The sequence below is a fragment of the Felis catus genome, chromosome B4, assembly GCF_018350175.1.
Source record: "Felis catus isolate Fca126 chromosome B4, F.catus_Fca126_mat1.0, whole genome shotgun sequence".
NCBI lineage: Eukaryota > Metazoa > Chordata > Mammalia > Carnivora > Felidae > Felis > Felis catus.
The window spans coordinates 128,935,867-128,958,429 of record NC_058374.1 but is presented as its reverse complement, the minus strand read 5'-3'; the positions used below and the strand labels follow the sequence as shown (position 1 = coordinate 128,958,429).

General features: G+C 43.2%; 1 long non-coding RNA gene across 2 annotated transcripts in view; it reads right to left on the bottom strand.

Annotated features, from left to right (window-relative positions):
- Positions 1-22,563, bottom strand: part of LOC123386727 — a 391,865-nt gene that overhangs the window by 94,956 nt on the left and 274,346 nt on the right. For both annotated transcript variants that reach the window (XR_006601089.1, XR_006601091.1), the window contains exon 2: positions 9,358-9,449. This is a non-coding gene — a long non-coding RNA (uncharacterized LOC123386727). The remainder of the gene's footprint in view (positions 1-9,357; positions 9,450-22,563) is intronic.

The following is a 22,563-nucleotide window of genomic DNA, read 5'->3' as shown; positions in this document are numbered from 1 at the left end:
AGCTGACCTTTCCTTTGTCTCTTCGGACTTGCCTGTAGTTTGCCATAGTTTGCTTGTCCCGAATTGCCGTTCCTCTGCTGTTCCCCGAATGAAGTCATTTTGCTGGTGAAATAGCTATTTTATTTTTAAGGTTGCCAGCCCAGAAGTTGTCCCCATTCCTCCTTAAGCTTTCCAACTGTCCCTTCCTCCAGGAGCAGCAGGCTGAGTCCCTCTCCTGCTTTAAATCTCCCTGACTTCTCCTTCTGCCACCTCTTTCGTACTCTAGACCTTTCTTAGCTTTTAAGGGCTCCTGTGACGAGGTAGGGTCCACCCAGTAATCTGGAATAATCTATTTTAAGGTCCATAAATTTAATGACAACAGTAAAGTCCCTTGTGTCCTGTAACATAACATATTCGCAGAATCCAAGGATTAGGACATGTTTCAGGGGTTGGTCTGCCTTCAACAGGCAGTTTAGGGCTATAGGCACATCATCACAGTGATTGGTCTCTATCACCTTTACTTTTCAGGCAGACCTTCCCCTTATCTGTGCAGCTGGCACCCAGTAATGAGGGGGGTGGGGCACCATAATTCAACTATCACTGTTATTTTGGCTCTCCCCTACTTAAGGAGCTTCCCACTTCATTCTTGAATTTGCCTGGATTTTGGCCTTCTTGTTTTTATCTCCCCCTTCTAACTCTGCCTTTGTCCCTTGGGCTTAAAAGCAAATCGGGCTTTCCTGGTTTTCACCCATGTCAACTACCCTAACAAGGTTCCTTCTGTGGTTGATGAGTCCAGGAAAACTCTCCATCTGATTGGCCAAGACCTTCACTACCTAGCATCTGCCTACCTCTCCAGCTCCGTTTTCCACTGTCCCTACTCCCCACCCCACCCCCTTCCAGAACCTCCCTGGAGGGCAGAGACAGTGTCTTATTCAGATCTGTAGCCACAGCTTCTAGAATAGTGGCTTGCATAGAAAATAATCAATACAAGCTTGTCAAGTTTTGAATGGGAGTAAAGTGGATGGATGGATGGATGGATGGATGGATGAATTAAATGAACAAAAGAACTCAACTAGTTATGAAGCATTGCTTTTTCCTAAGTGTTATGATTCATGAGGTAGGCCAGCAGGGTGAAACCCAAATGTATTTTCCTTTATAGTTTGTTTATTAAACAAATATTTACTGAGTGTCTACTGCAAATTAGATTCTATAATAGGTTCTTCTGGTGATGCATAAGACATGCTCCTTGAGCTGAGGGAAGTTTACTTTCCATCAGGAAGTGTAGCTGTATAGACATTTGTTTCCATTTTTCTCCCTCATGTCTTCTTTTTTTTTTAATTTTTTATTTTTTTTTTAACGTTTATTTATTTTTGAGACAGGGAGAGACAGAGCATGAACAGGGGAGGGGCAGAGAGAGAGGGAGACACAGAATCCGAAACAGGCTCCAGGCTCTGAGCTGTCAGCACAGAGCCTGACGCGGGGCTCGAACTCACAGATCTCGAGATCATGACCTGAGCTGAAGTCGGACGCTCAACCGACCGAGCCACCCAGGCGCCCCTCCCTCATGTCTTCTGACCCATCCCTTCCTCCTCTGTTTCTTCCATTCTGCCTCTCCTCCCTAAATCACTCCCAAAGCCCGGACCTGTGACAGCAGTTCCATAAAGAAAGAAATTTCCCATCCTAGGTTAAAGTTTGAAACTATTAGGAAGAGTTTGGGAGCTGGTTAAATGTCCTCGGTGGCCAAAAAAAAAAAAAAAGAGAGAGAGAGTAAAAAATAATTTTAAAGAATTTTGTTATTTTGATTGTCACTCTTGAGGTCATTTGCTTTTACCTTCCATTCTTTGTAGCACAGATCTATTTTGGTGCTGGTCTCATGATCAGAACCAAATGAGAAAAGCGTCATGGCCATGGCAAAGCAAGAAGACCACAAGCTTGGGGCCAGAGTGGCTGGAATGTTTTTGTTCTCCCTCCCCCCCATCCCCCACTGCCACCAATGGAGATGAAATTCACTTGACATAAAATTAACCATTTGAAAGTGAACAATTCAATGGTATGTGTGATGTTGTGCAGCCACCACTTCTATCTAGTTCCAAAACATTTCCATCACTCTATAAGGAAGCCCTGTATCTTTTAAACAGTTACTCCCCTCCCCAAAGCCCCTGGCACACACCAATCTACTCTGTCTCTATGGACCTTTCTTTCTTTCTTTCTTTCTTTCTTTTTCTTTTTTTAATGTTTATTTATTTTGAGAGAGAGAGAGAGAGAGAGAGAGAGAGAGAGAAGTCCATCCAGGGGAGGGACAGAGAGAGAGGGAGAGAGATAGAATCCCAAGCAGGCTTTGCACTGTCAGTGCAGAGCACGGTGTGGGACTTGAACTCACAAACCATGAGATCATGACCTGGACAGAAATCAAGAGTCAGACAGTTAACTGACTGAACCACCAGTGCCTCTCTAAGGACCTTTCTATTCTGGGTGTTTCATTTAAGTGGAATCATATAATATGTGACTTTTTATGTCTGGCTCTTCTCACTTACCATAATGTTTTTGAGGTTCATGCCTACACCTTGTAGCATGTGTCAGTATTTCTTTCCTTTTTATGGCTGAATATAATCATTTGTATATGTGTGCCATAATTTATTTATCCATTTTTCCATTGATGGATGTTTGGGTTATTTCCACCTTTTGGCTATTGTGAATTATGTTGCTATGAACATGTGTGTACATGCATTTGTTTGAGTAACTATGTTATCGATTTTGGGGGGGGGGCATATTACTGGGTCATGTGATAATTCTGTGTTTAACCTTTTGAGGAACCAGTGCCACTTGGGTTCACACCATTGGGACATATGGATGAATGGGTATATTTCTGCACATACTTGCCAACATTAGTTATTGTCTGTTTTAAGGAAATTATCGTGACCCTACAGGGTATGAAGTAGTAGCTCATCCCTTACCCATAATTTTCTCTCCACCCCACTTCCCACTTTCCCTCTAGTTGGAAAAGGCTTATTCTTCTGAACTTTTGCCTCTTTTATGCCAACATGATCTCACACACTCCAGACTAAGCCTACTTATTCTGCAGGGATGCCTTCTCGGTTCTTCCAAGACTTCAGAAGATCTGAGTTCCAGTCTCTGCCCACTGCATACTACCTGGGTGATTTGAAGGAAGCTACTTTACCAACCATCCCCCACAGGGTTGGTGTGGGACTCCAACAGGCTGTGAGTTGTTCATGCTATTGTTATTATTGGTTAGAAGGACTGGCTTTATTTTACTGTGTTTCCCTAGCACAAGATCTGGCCAACAATAGAGGATCTAGGATGAATAAATGAATGAATGACTATTATCATTATTATCTCACTGTGTGAATGACATTGAGCTGGAAGAGATATTCTAGTTTGTCTTTAAAGAGAGTTTAATAAAGGATGCACACGCTGTAGAGTGCATCATCTGGTCTCAGAAGGGGACTCCTCCTTCACCTGGATTGTACAATCTTGGGTCCACTTGCAAAATGAGGTGCCAGGCTCAAAAGGGGGCCCACTTTCCACCATTTTTCTGGCTTATCTTGGTCACAATATGAAGTGGAAAGTCAGAGGTATTAAGATCTCAGTTTATGGGCCATTAAGGCCCTAGTTCCAAATGGACTACAGAGGTATGGTCATTTCCATTTATGGGATGCACTCAGTCCCTATCCCCATCTGGGAAAGGGGTCTCCCACCTGCCTCTGATCCAAACCCCCACAGTTCAAGATGGTTTAGCTTCAGGATTACTACTCCGGGTTCTCCATTATCTATTTTCTTCTCCCCCCCCCAATGCTTTTGAACACAGCCACATTCTCCTTATTAGTATATAAAATATTTGATCTATAATTTCTATGCAATTGGATCAGAGAGAGAAGTGTCAGAGAATACTCACATCTCCAGATTGTCCTAGAGGGCAATGTTCATTGCTCTTTCTACCTTTCCATTAACAGGGCCCAGAAGGTTCATACCACGCCCCTTCCATTTATAAATAAGTAAATAACAAGCAGAAAGTAACTGACATAAGGCTTACTATGTTTGCTGGTTATACAACCCTATGCAACAGATGGTATTATCTTCATGTTATGGAAGAGGCACCAGTTTGGCATGTTCAGGATGCCCCTGTGAAACTGGATTCTGGTTTCGCTCTGACTCTATCACTAAATGTGATGTCTGTATATACTGCATCGGTGTGAGGAAGAGAACACACGCATGCGCGCACACACACACATATTGTGCAATGGAGATGCACTCTGCTGCGAATCATACATTGAAAGGATCTTTGCTTAGAGCTTGTCAACACCATCTACTTTTCTGCTGTTTAAATAGCAGCAGAATCACTTGTCTTTCCACTTGATTGATGGGAGAAATCAAGGCCTTTGCAGTGGGCCCAGCCTATTAACAGGCTACAGAGTGGGTGCCCTTTGCCCCTTCCCACTACCCCCCCCTTTTTTTTCCCAGAAGCCAAGGGATATGGAGAGACAGGGAGCACTGGATCCGACAGTAATGGACTGTAATTTGAGTTCTCAGTTTATTTTAACTGCCCGGGTGTGATTGCCTGTGAAAATGGTTTGATTTTATGTTCTTTGTGAAGCTGCGTCAAGCCCCATTTGAAATAACTAGGCCCTTACTTTCTCTTGTTTCTGCTCAAAGTGGGGATGAGTGGGGTGGGGAGAAGGGAGGGTAAGTCTCCAAGAGAACTTGCCGGGGAAGACTGCTTGGTGATCACGTGCGCAAGTGAGCGGGCAGATGGGGGAAGCAGTGCTACAGAACTGCCCTCAGGCAACCTGCAGCCTCGGCACATAACAGGTGGGACACGCATCTGGCACCTTCTACGCTTCTCCTCCAATCAGCAGCTGTTCTGTCAGGCCTGGTTAGGCAGGCATGTGATGAGATCTGCTCCATTTCCATGCACAATGGTAGCTCGGAAAGGGAAAGTAGGAGAGGTCAGAGGTTAGGCGTACTAACCAGAGCTCCGTAGAACCCACTGGAGAAGGTCACATGGCTTTGTCCTGGCTCTTTTTCACACAGGCAGAGCTCAGAGCTGTGATGTCCAGCTCAGGAGACACTATCCACAGGTAGCTGCTGAGCACTTGAAATGCAGCTGAATTGAGATGTGCTATTAAATATAAAGCACACACTAGATTTCAAGAGCTTCATGTGATAAAAAATGTGGAAGAGCTCAATAATATTTTATTCCACGTTGAAACGGTAATATTTGGGATATATTAGGTTAAATAAAATATATTATTAAAAGTTAATTTTTGCCATCTGTGTTTTGTTAATGTGGCTAGTGGGAGACGTGAAATTACACGCATGGCTCACGTTGTATTTCCATTGGATGGTGTGATCCAAGGACTTCCCCAAATCCAGCATCCTCGTTCAGGATGAAGCACAGACAAAACTAGCAGGGATCCTGCACAGTTTCGCTGACTAGAACCTCCTGTCTTGAGGAATCATATTGAGATGCAAGAGAGTGGGAGTTCTATTGTCACAGGAATTCACTAAAACAAATCTGATGTTTCAGTAAAGTGACTCATTCAACGCTGTTGTGTTTTTGTTGTTTAATTAAGAGCAAATTCCTTATGTCATATGGGTATCAGGTAAGACCTCTCCCGAGCTGTTCAGATTTAAATTAATTTGTCTGGATGACTTCTAATCCGTGGTCTATGGAAGTTTCTCAAGTCCTGCTACTGGTGTAGGTGGTACAGGAGAGAGCTTCTTTCTTCAGGCCCCCTTCCCCATTTCTCCACCATCAACCGGCACAAGGAATATCCCCACCTGGGGTTTCCTCCACAAAGAACTCACATACCAAGCATTCATGACTTTAGAAGGCTGCAGTGAATACAGGGACTGAGGAGCTTCTGGGGGGAAAAGTCACGTCAGGCTGTGCAGAGCCCTTCTACACCATTTGGCTGTACATTGGTCAGTATTTGCTTGGGCTATCCTGTGATGACCCAAGATCTCAGAATCCTATAAGGACAAAGACTTATTTCTCACTAACACTGCACGGTTCGCAGCAGGTGGCCAGTAGCAGGTGGCTCTGCTCCCACGGGTCTTTCATTCTAGGGTCCAGGCTGAAGGAGCAGCTTCTAATTGGGAGGCTGGACAACACAAAGGCCTCCTGTTTAAATGTGACATGTTGACGTCTTCTGCTCACATTCCCCTGGCCAAAGGTGACCTCACTGGGAGGAGGAAGAACTCCACAGGAAGGTGCTGCAAGTCACATAGCAACAGACTAGAGTTGCTTTTGCTCACAGTCTGTTAGCCAGAACTAGTCACGTGGCTCTAGTACAACCACAGTGGAGGCTGGGAGGCAGGGAAGTATGAGCCATTTGGTGAGAACTGTTTCTGCCATCGTCTCCACTCCATTCAGTCTGTGGTGGCTTCCCAGAGCACAACCCTTTGGACCATGGCCGATTCAGGTGGTCATTCCGAGACATGAGCAGATGTCTCCAATGGAACTTTGGAGCCTTTGGCTCAAAAAAGGACACACCAACAAATCTTAAGAATTGCTTAGAAAGAAGCCTGACTTCTCAAGACTTCTATATGTTCTTCACCCTCAGGGTTATCTGCTTCACTTCATAAAGGTGCCCTAACAGCAGTTGAGACTGTTGTCTTAGAGATTCACATGCCATCTCTCACTCAGTGAACAACCTAGAGTGGATGGTTGACTGGGATCGGCTTGTACTCGCACCAAGGACAGGTGACCACAGAAAGCATAGAACTGTCAAGAGTGTGTGGAGGGTGATAATCTGCTCTGGTACTTACACCCTGAGTAACACAAGAGAAGTCCCTCCACTCACTATGCCTCGGTTTCCTTGTCTGTAATATGGTGACGATAATCTTTGCCAGCTCTGCCTCCTCAGCATGTGGGAGTGGGGGGCATGTGCGTAAGGAAGATGTGAGTTGGAAAACTCTTACAAACATAAGGTCAGAGCATTGGCTGGAGCGCAAGGGCTGCATTTCTCAGTTCTGGCAGGAGCTCTCGAGTACCCGGAATATATGCAAAAATGTGTTTGAAACTGTGAGGAGATACTGATTTGCAAGGTAACCCCCCCTGCTCTTGAGGAGGCTGGAAACTAATGGGAAGGCAGCCCATCCATATAACCAAGTTACCTATAGGTACAATCAGTACCTGTAACTCAACTTATGGCTGTTGAGTTAGAAGGATCATGGTGAACACGGTCTAGATTCTCATAGACGAGGAAACGAGGAGGAGGAAGGAGAGAAAAGAGAGAGAGAGAAAGAACAACTGCAGCTCATTACTGGCAATGTGTAAACAACCTCTTAAATGTCGTGACTCTCCAAAATATGTTGGACAGAAACTGGCATATTGTAGGTGCTTTAATTAGTCAGGATATTCAACACTAGTTGCTTTAACAACAAACCCCAAAATAAATCTCAGTGGTTCAACAACACAACAGAAGTTTACTTCTCACTCCTTTGCAGTTCCATAAATGTCAAATGGATCAAGTGGGCAGCTCTTTGCCAAGGATTCCCTTGGAGCCCAGCCCCCCTACATCATGTGGCTGTCCTGTCACAGAATCCTTCACTGTCATCCATGTGGCCAAGGGAGAGAGAGAATGTTTATAACATCTGGAGAAGAGGACCATGCATTATTGTTCTTCTTTCCTTTTCTTTTACCCTCCCATCTCCCCTACTCCTTCCTTTCTTTTCTATTTCTGTCCATTCTCCCTGCATCCCCTCTTTCTAACAAATATGTACTGAGTATCCTGGAAGAAATGTGAGTGAATGATGAGAGGGAAGCAGAATAGCCTTACTGAGGAGCTCTTCCAGCACAAGGGTCTTCTTGGGGTGGTATTAGGAGTGGGAGATGGGGAGAAGCCAGGATGTGTCCATCCCCCCTCAACAGATGGCCAACATGCAGTGCAGTAGATGAACCCCTAGGTTTCAGTTGTGTTGATAGGTCAGGTAACACAATGTTAAAAACACTTTCTGTGAGAAGATGTTGCATATCAGAAGAAGAAAGCTGTCACTGATGGAGTTGGTGAGACCAGAACCAGTCTCCTGGCCCACTGTGGGGCTCTTCACCAGCCTCCCTCTGCCAGTGCCCTTCCTGAGCTTCCTCTCCACCAGCTGGAGAGAGTGATGGCCACAGCATTCTTCCCATCCACTGCTTTCAATGTCACCTTTCCAGTGGTTAGCGCTGAGCTCCCTACATGGCGATCTCACTTTGGCAACCCCAAATGTAGCTCAGTTTATTATAGACTCATAAGAACAGCTTTATGAGCCCTTAATTGCTGCAGTAAAGGCTCAAAAAGGCTTGATATTCTAACTCCAAATGCAGTCAGAGCTGCAGGGTATTGTGTGGGCAGAACTGTGAAAAACAGACGGCACAGAGGTCACAGTCCCCAGGAAGGCACTCGTTGCCTCTGCCGTCCACACCAGTGGCTTTGTTCTTCCCTCTCTTCAGACCTCCATCTTGTTTCTTAGCTTTTCCTCATGTCCCCTAATGCTGGAGGATCCAAGCAATATCCACTGGATGGCTACATGTGCCAGGTATGTGCCCATGACCGTCACAGCACTCCTCCGAGTGGCTACCATTGTCTCAACAGAAAGATGGTGGAACTCAGGCTCTGAGAGCTGGGGGCATTTGTCTGAGGTCATATAGCCAGGCAGCAGCAAAACTGGGACTCAGAGTCCAAATTCAGTGCCCCCGCTAATTCATTGACTTATTCATCTCCCATTTTGCCGAACCACCTCCGGCTGTTAATTTTACTACCCTCACCCTCACTTATTACAAGAAGCCCTGGGCTTCATGCTTCACAGAGGGAAATAGTAGAGGAACAGGAAGGAGGCAGCTTTGTGTTACCTTTTATGATAAATATATTATCTTGCCTTTTTCCCCCCTTTGATTGGTTGATTTGCCGCCTCCACATTCAGGATATTGTCTCCTGTGCAGCAGAACACTCTGTGAAATGTATACGTAGAACCAAGGGAGTCCTGCATCCTGGATGCCCATCTCTGACCTAACTGGCTTGCTCACCCTTTGTCCTTGTAGGTTGCATTCTTGTTGGTGTGACCTTCATCTTTTGTCCCAAAGCCTAGAGTACCCAATGCCACCTCCTTTAGTTTATCCTAGTCTACTTCATCTCTAAGGACCAGCTTAAACGTATCCTCCTCTTGGAAGTCTTCCCTGATCCTGCTTAACCAAACATGATCTCTCACTGTACCTATCATATGTTGTCCGGTTGGCCCTTTTCAACCTCGTATTATAATAAGGATGCATGCATGCCATCTCCCCTATGAGATTTTGCAGGAGAAGCAGGCATTGTGGTAATTACATGGATTTAGATGGCAGAGAGACTTGAGTCCACTGCTGGTTCTGCTACTTACGAGCTCTGGGACCTCAGGCAAGTGATGTAGACTCTCCAACTCTCAGCTTCTCTGGCTCCAACGTGGAGACTTTAACATCCACATCATGGGTGCTGTGGGTGCCAGAATAAGATAGAGGAAGGAAACACTTTAGCATAGTATCTGACACCCAAGAGGCTAGCAAATAGCAGGTACTATTACCTTTGTTATTAAATAAACAAGGATTTGAATCCCAGATCCACCTCTTACTTTGACTTTAGATCTCTCCTAAAACCTCAGTTTCTTTATGCTTAGAACAAGGGAAATAATACTTCTCTGATAGGGTTTGAAATTAAAAGAGATCATATGTAAAATGCATAGCACAGTGAAATAGACATAAAGCAGGTATTCGTTAAATGTTTATGGAATGGATTAATAAATTAATAAACAGGCATAATGGTGATAGGGGCCACAGATACACAACAGATAGAGTCAGAGTTAATTCTGGCTTATTTAAAGGCCATATGACGATTTATTGAAGATCTTACAAAAAAGTAAAGAAGAATAATAGTAACCATTTAGTGAGCACATCCTCTATGCAAATATTTTAAAATAGTATCTGATAACTGCAAGAGACAATAATTATTACCCTCAACAAAGATCTGGCTGATTTAGGACTCAAACTCCTAAGCACTACATTGGTTTTCCACTCATCAGATGGGAAAATCCAGGTGTTTTGAGAGTCATATTACTGTTAGTCTGAGTGGTAGAAAGGCAGGTCAAAATAGCTCAAGCCAAAAAGAACTTATGGTCATAAAGCTGGGAAGAATATAGGATCTCTCTAAGAATTGAGAAAAGTCCTGGAACCTGATGTTTAAACCAGCAGCCCCACCTTTCCACCTGTTAAAAATTTGCATATCATTTAAGTGCAGAATCAAAGCTTCATTAATCATTATTTCTCTTCCTCTTCCCCACCAGACACGAACTGCTCCATTTTCAGATTCCCCCAAATACTTTGTTCATAGTAAAGTACTTGCCATATCTTGCCTGGTAGTGGTAAATAGCACAAATAACCTTTGTTATTCAATAAACAAGGATTTGAATCCCAACTTCAGCTCTTACTTTGACTTTAGATATCTCCTAAAACTGCAGTTTCTTTATGCTTAGAACAGGGATAATAATACTTCTCTGACAGCATCTGAAATTACAAGAGATCATATGTGGGGCGCCTGGGTGGCTCAGTCGGTTAAGCCGCCAACTTCGGCTCAGGTCATGATCTCACGGTCCGTGAGCTCGAGCCCCACGTCAGGCTCTGTGCTCACAGCTCAGAGCCTGGAGCCTGTTTCAGATTCTGTGTCTCCCTCTCTCTGACCCTCCCCCAGTCATGCTCTGTCTCTCTCTGTATGAAAAATAAATAAACGTTAAAAAAATTTAAAAAAGAGAGATCATATGTAAAATGCATAGCATTCTTACATGGTAGTGGTACTTACCTTTGTATTCATACACAGACCAATTCGGCATTTGGTGCTCAAAAAGTTTCTGAATAGATTGATGAATGGACCAAGGGATGGATTGATAGGTCCATCGATAAATGGGTAGAGGTAAGGTAAAAATAGAAATTAATGGATAGACGAGTGAATAAATGAGTAGATGGGAAATATATTGATGGGTAGAATTGTCATTGGGTGAATGGATTGAAGAACAGATGGACACAAATAAATGGATGAAGGGGGATAACTTCATGACTGATAGATCGACGGGTAGATGGCTTACTGAATGAGTAGATGTATGGGTGAATGGGTAGATGGATAATGAGGTGGGCAGATAGATGTCAAAGGCTCCTCTCCCTTTCAGGTATATATAGAATTTTAGTCCCCTCTTGTATAAATAAAATGGGCAGCTGGAACAATTTTCTTTAGTTTTATTTTTTTGCCATGATAATTCTCTTAGAAGACATCAGGACAAAGTTGATGCCTTCTTTAGATGGAGTCTGAGAAAATGCAAGCAAAATGTCTACCTGCTGTCGTTTTTATATTACTCGTCATAATGTGTTTGAGTATCTCACTGAAGAGGAAAAGGAAAAACAGATTTTATATAATACGTGACAGTCCATTAATCCTGACTTGCCTCCCTCTTGGATTCTGAGAGTAATGCCCCCCCACGCTGACTAGGGAGGGAAGAAAGATCTGGGAGGTGAACAGAGCAGCAAGATGGACAAGTTCATCGCTTATTATCATTCATGGGGCAAACAACCCCCAAGAAACATATCCTGCTGGCCCCCTCTATTTTATTTTATTAAAAAAATTTTTTTTAATGTTTTTATTTATTTTTGAGAAAGAGACAGACAGACCACGAACAGGAGAGGGTGATAGACAGAGGGAGACACAGAATCTGAAGCAGGCTCCAGGCTCTGAGCTGTCAGCACAGAGCCTGGCACTGGGCCTGAACTCATGAACCGTGAGACCTGAGTGAAGTTGGATGCTTAACTGACTGAGCCACGCATGTGCCCTCTGCTTGCTCCCTTTAACCCGCCCTCTGCTGCACTCCTGACTCTGGCTCAGAGGGGCTTCCTCTGCTTTGGAATGACCTGGAATGAGCAGGAACAAAGTTGTATTGTGGAGCAGAGTCATGAAGAAAAGTCAATGAGTTCTTAGAATTCAATATAGCCCCAGGTTCTAGTCTGATTAAATTGGAACAGTCACTACACTCATGTTAGATGTAATATGGTTCCAAAGTGATGCAAGAGGATGGTGTTTAAAGGTCCTTGGAGGCAGGCAAATTTGAGTTTGTGTCCAAATTCTTTCTCCTGTCAAGTGAGGGACTTCTGTTTCTAGCGACATGGTAAACCAGGTGCCTCCTACCAGCACCAGCCCCCAACCCTCCTGTCAATGTTGGATAAAATATTTTCATATCTTTTTGAATGCTTCTTTGAGCTGGCCAGAAGTTAAGTGACACTCATGATAGAGACATAGAAATGTAAGGATAGTACCAAAAGTACCTTGTGCCTGAATGACATTTTCTGATCTTTGTGAAACTTGATTTTAAGTTCTTGCAGCTTTACAGGCTGGAGACAGAAGACAAACCCAGAACCCACTCAAGACAAGGTGATAGCTGCTGTAGGATCTCCCCAATAAAACTGGGCTCTGTAGAAGTCAGTACACTTTAATGCACAGGAGAATTAGAAATAATACGTCCTGGAGAATTGCAAAGAAGTTTGTAATAAAAAGAAGTTTGCCTTAGAAACCATAGCAATAAATAAAGAAGAAAATTTTCCCATGAGAAGTTACAAACACAAGAGCCATCATCCAGGCTGCTGCAGTCAGAATTCACTCTATCTATTGAACATCTGGCTAAGAGTTTAGTTTAAAATGGTCTTAGTCTTGTAGACCCCCCTGCCTTGGGCAGTAGAAAGAAACCTAGGTAAATCTTGACTGCAATAACCCACCCCAAGTTATTTCCAGAGGTAAAGTATCAGGGAAAATGTGCATATCTCAGTAAAGTAAACCACTAACTTTTTATATTTTTTTATGGGCTAGACATAGCTTTCTCCCTCAACCCTATAGTTGTCACTTTTCAAAACGGCAAGCTCTCATTTGAGTCCTGGGTAATATAGCTTTCTTTGAAAGAAGAAAATAGAACGGATGATAAGAATAATAATGAGAGTAACAATGAAAACAGGAGAAAAGATGCAAATGTACAGAAGGAAACATAATTTACATGACTGTTACTGTATTGCTGGATATACAGACTGTGACCAATTTCAATTAATATAAATAATGCTGAAAAGAGTACTTTTATGTTGAAATATTTGACCAGATTCTTTTCATTTACCTGGAATAAATTTCCTAAAAGTACAATTACAGAAATGAAATGAATGGCCATTGTGGGGTCTCCCAATTCCCAATGGGATCATGTATACAAAGAGCCTTATGAAACCTCAGTCAGGTAAAATAGAAGGGATTTTATGTTATTTTTATTAAAGGTACGGATAAATGAAGAGTAATAAATGCATTGCATTTCAGTTTGATTAATTCACCAAATATCTCTTAAGCTCATGCTGTTTATCAAGGAAATCCTAGATGCTAGGGATACAAACATAAAAAGTCACAATCCTTGCCCTCCAGAAACTAACCATAAATAAGACGGGATGGGTAATTAATTGTATATCCATGCTTGGCACTGTGCCAGCACCTAGTAGCTGCTTAGTAAATATTTGTTAAGTTCAATGAACAAGCAGTTAGCATGTAATAGTGCCATGGTAAGGATGTAGGAGGGATTTTTCAGTTGAGCCTAAGCAGCGACAGGATGTGGGGTTGACAGAGAACTCAGCACCCAGCTTCCAGGCAAAAAGCCAGTGCCCTGAAACAAGATGTGAAAGGTGAAACGCCACCTTCTCCTGGGGGTTCCCCTTGCACAGATGTGGGAAGCAAATCCTAGCAGGCATGGGAGGTGGTAGAAAGTGGAAGCACGGGGCACCTTGAGTTTGAGCTTTCGGGAAAACCTCCAAGATGCAAGCCTGTGTGCTGAGCGCTAAACACCTCTTGTCTAGGAACTTGGAATTTGCTGCTTTCATGGCTGGACCACTCTTCTCCAAGAGCCATAGCCTACAGCTCAGCCCCACACTCCACGTGGATCAAACATCACCTCCTCAGAGAGGATTTTCCTGGCCCTCTTGGTACTCAGACCTCCCCCCCCATTCCTGCCTTAATTATCTCCATTTTATTACCAGATGACTACTATTCTTATTAGTTAAATGTTGATCCCCCCTCCCCAACGAAAGGAAAAGGGTCTTTGTCTCTTTCGTTCCTTCTTGCAACCACAGTGTTCAGAACAGCCACGTAATATGCAGCAGAAGCTCTGGGTAGTGTTTATGCTTAACAATACTCACGCTCAGATGTTAAGTGTTCTTACATACACAAAAGGGACTCAAGGAATTTTTGGAGGTAATGAATATGTCTACACATTACCTGGATTGTAGTGATGGCTTCATAAGTGTATGCATATGTTCAAACTCATCAAATTGTTTACATTAAATAGGAGCAGTTAATAAAACTTGTAAAACAAACAAACAAAAAAGATACCCGATGAATATTTGTTGAATGGATAGATGAATGAATAAGTAAATAAAGGCTATTTTGCCTGGAAAACCACCTTATTTAGCTACTTAGTTTCTTGTAATAACTGCCATTTCCTAAGTGCTTACTATTTTCAGGCACCATTTGGCTTTTCTTTGTACATTATTTCATTTAATCACCCAAGAAACTTATGCAGTGAGCCCTACTTCTATCTCATTTTATAGACAGAGCGATTATATAAGCCAGAGAGGTTATAAAATGTTCGTGGCATAGTGGCTTGATCTTGCTGTTGTTCTGCTTGTTGTTGTTTTTGGTTTATTTAACATTGAGAGGGCTTTGTGTGTCCTCTTAATCATATCACCTAACAGCTATAACATAGCAGAGGGAGGTTGCGGAGAGAACGTAGGATTTGAAATCAGGTGACCTGAATTCTGGCTCCAGCTCTGCTCTGTCAGAATACAACTTTGGTGGGAGCCTCACTTTCTTCATCCATAAAATGGAAGCTCCTTCCTGTCTGTCCTGCTTTACAGAGTTATTGTGAGCAAAATGCAAATTAATAAATGGGAAGGTTCTCAGCAAGCAATAATTTGCTATACAAATCTGGCTATATTCTTACAGCTATACCCTCAGGGGAACTAAGTCTGAAAGACCTGAAGTTTCTGAGCTTCCAAGTTTATCTTCCTTTGCATATTTCATTTGCCTGACTTTGGTAGACAGGATCATTAATATTAATGTTCAGGCTTCATGAATTATGCACCTGAACCAAGAAAATTTTCTTCTACCTTTCCCATCTTCTACTTTGTTTCACTGGCCCAATGAACTTCTGCCACTGACAAAGACCCCACAGAAAAGGAAGACAAGACCTGTCCTTGGAATGACAGAACATGCGGCCATCCCCACACCAGGCACCGTCCACTGCCAGCACAAAGTCTAAACTTCCGCATATGCCAGCACACATTTGAGTTTCCAGGTGTTGATCTCCGTGTTCGCAAAAGTCCTGTTGGGCCACCTACTGACCTGTGGTTGGAAACACTTCTGGCAGAAGTCCAGCCACACACTCAGTCAATGGCTTGTCCAGTAATGGACACTAAGGAGGTATGTTGAAGATATAACTCTCAAGGAAGAGAGGGAAGAGCATATATATTTGGTAACTTACATGATCTCAACATCAATCAACAAGGTATCAAGGGAAGTGGAGGGAAGTGGAGGGAAGATGCCTGGGCAGAACATTGCCCCCACCCCAAAAATGTCCTAATACCTAGAATGAGTGACTATGTTACCACACATGGGGAAGGATTAAGGTTGCAATTAGAATTAAGTCTGCTGATTAGATGACTTTGAGACGAGCCAATTCTCCTGGATTCTCCAGGTGGGCCTAATGTAATCACAAGAATTCTTAAATGGATAAGAGAGACAGAAGAGAGAGCATGTCACAATGTGATACAGTGTGAGACCCAACTTGCCATTGTTGGCCCTGAAGATGGAAGGGGGCCAGGAGCCAAGGAGAGTGGGCAACCTTTAAAAGCTGGAAAAAGCAAGTAAATACATTTTCCTCTAGAGCCTCCAGAAACAAATCTAGCTCTGCCAAAACCTTGATTTCAGCCCAGTGAGGCTCCTTTCAGATTTCTGACCTCTAGGACTGTAATGCAATAAATCTGTGCTCTTTTAAACCCCTGAGTTTGTGGTTATTGTTTATAAAAGTAATAGGAAAATAATACAGTGCCAATACTCTAAATATCACCTGGAAGTTTCTGATCAGAATTGTGGCTCATTGCCCTGAAAGCTAGAATATTCCTCTGCTATATCAATCTGGAAGCTACAAGACCAGACACATTATCCATACACTAAAATCAGTGAGCTGACAGATATACCTCCTCTCTGAATCTCCACTTACTCACAACTGAGAGGGTTCAACATTGATCTCCAGGGTTCTTCTAGATCCAAAACCCAAGTCTGCAGGAACGTTTTGCCTCTGTGGCTTGCAACTACTGTCCTGATAGGAATGGACTCATTCATGTGGCTATAGAAGACTGACATACAAACACCAAGATTGTTTTTTTTTAATGTTTATTTATTTATTTTGAGAGAGAGAGGGAGAGAGAGAAGGATACAGAGAAAGAATGGAGGAGGAGGGACAGAGAAAGGAAAGAGAGAGAATCCTAAGCAGGCTCCATGCTCTCAAGCACAGAGGCCGATGTGCGGCTGGATCCTAAGAACAGTGAGATCATGACCAGAGCTGAAATTAAGAGTCAGATGCTTAACCAACTGAGCTACCCAGGTGCCTCAACACCAAGATTGCTTTTAGAGACAATTCACTAATACATGAAGCATTTCATAACGCTGCTGAATCAGGTACTCACTGTTGCACAAAAATTTTGCCCCAGAACTTTCAGTTCAGGACAACAAACACATGTGTCCCAGTTCCTGTGGCTAAGGTCTCTGGGTGCACCTTAACTGGGTGCCTCTGGCTTCATGTCCCTCACAAGCCTGCAGTCGAGATGTCAGCTGGAGCCACAGTCAAGGCTTGACAGGTGGAGGATCTGTTTCCAAGCTCCCTCGTGTGTTCATGTGGCTGCTGGACTTCAGGTCCTCACTGGCTACTGGCTGGAGACATTAATTCCATGCCATATGGCCTTTTCATAGAGCAGCTCACAACAGGGCAGCTGGCCTCCCTCAGAGTGAACAACATCCGGTGAAGCACATGACCCTTCTGCTCACTAGGAAAGAATTAGTGAGTTCAGCTCACACTCAGCTGTTGGGGGCTGCAGATGACACAAGCGTGTGAATATCAAGAAGCCCGGGTTGTGGCAGGCCATCTCAGGGGCCACCTGGTTCAGATGCCCTCTATAATATGTAGGATGATGAATCGGTGAATATCCCCAACTATTACAGGGAATAATGAGTTTCATTCTTGGATGAGCGAAAGAATCATATCTTACTGTGGCTGGTTTGACCAAAAGTTAGGAGATTGATCTAATGAGCCTGAAGTCGTGTCTTTAAACCTCTTACAGGCCCAGGCCCACTACCTTCATCCTGGCCTGAGGCTGCTGAGGGTGAAGGATAGGAGCGTTTCTGCTCTTACCCTCACATAGGCTGGCATCATTTCACACCTGGATGACTGCAAGAGTTCCTTAATGGCCTATTGCCTTTTAATCTTGCTCCTTTTCAACTCATTTTCTACAAAGTAGCAAGAATATCTTTAAAATAAATTATGCCACTCCTCTGCTTAGATCTTTCAATGGTTCTCATTTATTTAGGATAAAGCCTGAAATTCTTAGCAGCCTACAAGACCAGCATGATGATATGGCAGCTGCCTATTTCTTCATCTTATTTCATGCTTCTATTTCCCCCTTGCTCACTGCTTTCTAAGCACTGGACCCTCCTGTTTGTCCCTTGAACCTATCCAATTTCTTTTTGCCCCAGGACACTTACACATGCTATTGTTTCTGCCTCATACATGCTCTTAGAACTCCATCTGGCTAGTTTCTACCTAGTTTAAATGCCATATCTTCAAGTGATGTGATTTGTAATTATATATGTGGTTTCCTATTTGACTCTAAGTTTCTGAGAGGAAGACCCATATCTCACATGCTTACCATTATACACCAGCCTAGCACATAGGAGCTTGGCATATAGTTATTAGAGTGAATGAAGAGAACCCAAGAGTATCTAAGCCCTAGTTTGGACAAGCCACATCTCCTTCCCATAGGTCTTAGAAGAACAACATAAACAAAAGCAGAAGAACAAAGTAGGGAACTTAGGGTTAAACTCTAATAAGTGACACTCAGCCACAGGTAGGATTTCTTTTTCTCCTCTACTTGTTAGCTTTCAATATAACCTTGAGCCGATCAAGCTGAAGGCCTAGGATGTCTATTTCTTCCCATTGTTCAAATATGTCTCCTGCTTTTTCAATGAACCTAGAGGGACCATAGGAAAAGGGTCTGGGATGGTGGGGCCAGGGGCGGGGGGAAGAACACTTACCCCATGGTGGAGAGCCAAGCTTGCTAAGGCTGCCCACAGACCTCTTGGTCTAGGGTTGTATCAATGGGCCATATTGTGTCTCTTGGAAGAAACGAGAGCATCCAAAAGAGAAAAAGAGAGGTGAGACCATATCATCACCAACTTGAAGAAGGAAGAAAGAGGGGGACAGGTGCACTATCTTATCTTTCCATTTCCTTGAAAGTGCCACCCATCAGAATCATAGTTCTCATTAAATAGATGGAATGAGGCCACTCAGGCCAGCATCCTTCCAACTCTTCCTCCTCAATGGGAGAATGCTGTGACCTTGATCCTGCTACATCTTTGGGAAGATAGGAAAGGAAGAAGGATGAATTGTGTGCTGGACTTTTCTACTTAGAGAACAGTAATGACAGTTACTGGACTAGAGCCATTCCTGTGTGTGTGGAAAATGGAAGCCTATCTTGGGCCTTTTATTCTTTCCCATCAAATGGCACTTTAAATTTTGAATAGGGACTTCACATTTATTATCTCATTTGATCCCTATAGCGCCTCTACAACATCGGTTGGGGTAGGATGTTAATATTATTTGAAAGATGAATCATGAGACTTAGGTCATCTTACATATTTGAAAACATTACCAGCATGAAAATATTTTGAAATAACTTTTTTTAACTCTATACATTTTTTTTTAATGATACTTCTCGAAAGTATTAGAGGATCTAGCATTGTTATCAATTTACGCACATATTTGTGAAACACTTGAGTTTGATTGTTAAAAAACAATTTTTTTCCTCAAATATTTCTCCATTCTTCTTCCCTCCCCTCCCTTTGCTTTCTCTGTCATTGAGTCAGAGAATAATTCAGCCTTAAGTCAATTAGGTGGGACAGAAGAGGGTAGGCATCAGCATTTGCAGGGGAGAGAGTGCAGTGCTCTGGAGTGGGGCGGGAGGGGAGAGCTCAGGGAGGGGAGGAAGGCTTCATGTGAGGGCTGCCCAAGCAGAATAACCTGAGCCTGGCCACGCAAAGGAGTAGCCTGATGTGAAGTGTCAGGGCCTGGAACGTGTGAAAATGTTGTCTATGTCAGGGAGAGCCATCCCAAGTGTGCCAAGGGGGGGGGGCATTCACAAAGTGGAGCAGCCTTCAGGGCCCAAGTGGGGTGAGAAGTATATCTATTCAGTCAAGGAGGGGCAGCTGCCTGGCCTGGGAAGTCAGAACCTTAGCAAGATGAAGAGTGTGATCCTCAGGACGGACAGTCCATGGGGAGTGTCATATGGGGGGGAGGGTGGCAGGACTAGCTTAGAGTGGAGAGTCAGAGCACGAGCAAAGTGAGGAGGGGTGCCTGGCAGTGGGGGGGGGGTGCAAACTGCAAGCATGATCCTTAAGAGTATGCCCCTGTGTGGGGGCAGCTCAGTGCAGGCGTATCCAAGGCCCAGCAGGGTGAGGCAGGTGTTCATACAGTGTGGTGGCCCCACAGGGGATGTTGGAATTCAAATGGAATGAGGGGGCCATCCGCTCTGGGAGAGGCAGTGGGGACGGGAGATTAGCTGTGTAGGAGAAACTGACCAAATATAAGTAAATAAAGTAGGGGTGGTGGGAACCATTTGGAGAAGTGAGATACAAACGTGGAAAGAAAATTAGAAAAGAAACTGCGGAGTTGGATTACAGTTGGAGCAAATTCAAGGTTTTTAATATTGATAGTCAGAAACATGAATGCGTAAATATATGCACATATGTTCCCTGACTCTGTCCACTGAGAAGATCTGGGAGCAGCATCACCCCAAGAGCAGTGAGCACACCTACAGCTCATATCTTGGTTTCTTAATATTATTCTCCACTAAAAGAAACTCAAATTCACTGGGAAGTAGCTAATTTCAGGAGTGGGGCAGGGATGAGATTACAAAATGGAAAGGGAACACCGTGTGACAGAGAGAAATAACTGAAGCGTATTAAAGGGGCACAAACCTAGCTTGAATGAAACACTGCTGGCCAAACTGGAGAATAACCCAAGTAATCAAATAAGTCATAGTAATAGATTATTGCACACTGAACAAAATAGGAAACCGTGAATCCACACTGATAAAAACAACTTAAGAGTTTGATGACAGTGGCATATTTAAATAGTCATAGAGTACTTTCCCATAAAATACTTGCTAGTGACAAAAAGAAGAGGAGTGAGTTTACAGGGGGGCAGACACTGGCTTTTAATCAAAGAATCAAAGTAAGCAAATGGACTCATCCACCACCTGGGGGGATGGGATGGGAAAAACACAGCATCGCTTCTACAGTATTTCTGCCAAAGAAGCACAACCCAAATCTAATCATAAGGAAATATAATATAAGACCAAATAGAGAGGTATTCTACAAAATAAAAGACTGCACTGTTCAAAAGTGCCAAGGCCATGGGAAGTCAAAGAAAGACTGAGAAACAACTGAAGGACACCCAAGTAGGTTCAATACATGATTAATAATGGAGTCCTCTCGCTATCAGGGAAATTACTGGGACAACTGGAGAAACTTGAGTGGATGGTGGTGATGTACTAATGCTGATTTCCTGATTCAAGGGATGTGTTGTGCTTCTTCTTCTTCATTTTAAATGTCTATTTATTTTTTGAGAGAGAGAGAAAGAGAGACAGCGTGAGGGGCTGAGAGCAGGAGACACAGAATTAGAAGCAGGGTCCAGGTTCCAAGCTGTCAGCCCGACACAGGGCTCGAACTCATGAACCATGAGATCATGACCTGAGCAAAGTCAGACGCTTAACTGACTGAGACACCCAGGCACCCCGGGATGTGTTGTGCTTCTGTAAGAGAATGTTGCTGTTTGCAGGATAGACACACTAAAGTATTGGGGTAAACTGGATATCTGTTTGCAAACTTACTCTCAGATGGTTTAGAAAACAAAATATCTGTACGTGTTTGTAAAAGTTTTCGAAGTTTAGGGTTGTTTTAAAAATTTTTAAAGGCAAATGGAGGGATAATCCTTCATTGTCAACAAAAATGCCAGGTCTTTGCTTTTTATTGAAATTAGTCAGATCACACTGCTGTCTCCTCCCTACCCCAACTCCTAATCAGAAATCCTAATTTGCAGTCATGAATGTCTCTGATCCATTTTAATGAAATGGTAGGGGAGGAAAGAAATTAAGCATTACTTACGTGATTGAATAGACCAAAATTTCCAATCTATGGATTTCCTGGGGAAAAGGACAATAAAGAGGGCCTTACTAACGATAGTAACAGCTAACAATTTCTGGGAGTCTTCTATGTTCTAGGTGTTATTCTGTTTTATATTTCTTAATTCGGGCTAGTATTTTTCACAGCCCTATGGGATAGGTTTTAATAATGCCACATTTTTTGGACAAGGCCACATAGTTGCTAAATAGCAGAACTGAGATTCAAAGCCAAGTGGTTTGACTCTTGGGCCCACAGCTACCAGGTTGGCAATAATAATTATTGTTATTGTGATAGTTGTTAATCAGTATTAAGTATTTAATATGTTCAAAGCACAGAGCTAGAAATCTATTTAGTTGAATGTTCACACAAACCCTATAAATTCGGGTTTCCAGATATGTAAAATTTGACCAACGGCACTCAGTAAGTGGGAAAGCACAAATTCATAGGTGGGTCTGTGTGACACCTAAATGTGGTCCCTAAGCAATCACACCAGATTATCTATGTGTTGGTGGAAAAGTCAGTAACTCTAGAACTTTACTGTGCTTTTCACTGTTCCTCATGAGGTCTGGATTCTTTGTATGATACCATTTAGGAAGAAGTAGATATAAGGTTTGATCTTTGTCAAACTCGGTCAGCGGCTGCCATATTTAAGTGATTCAGCCCTGTGAGTGGTTGGTCAGTTAGTCAATATACTTCTGTGTGACCTTTCCTAGCAGAAAACTGACTTTGAAGGTCCCCCTCGCAGTAGTGATCACACGGTGCTCTTGTAATCCATTTTTTTCAAAGGCCAAGCTGATCAAAACCTTCTAACCGGGAGCCAAGTTGTTTCCTGAATCTTCATCTAATGGGCTCAGAAGCAGCTGTACTTTGCAGAATTGCCTGTGCTCTGCTGTCATGTCTGAAATATAATGACTGGCAAGGAGGGATCTGATCAACAGCTGTGTATAAATAAAGCCCAATGTCAAAGGTAGCCCTCCCTGTTGTCTTAGAGTTTCAACAGAGGCCCCAGAGGCCTAGAATGCATAATGGGTGATGTGCACCCCCA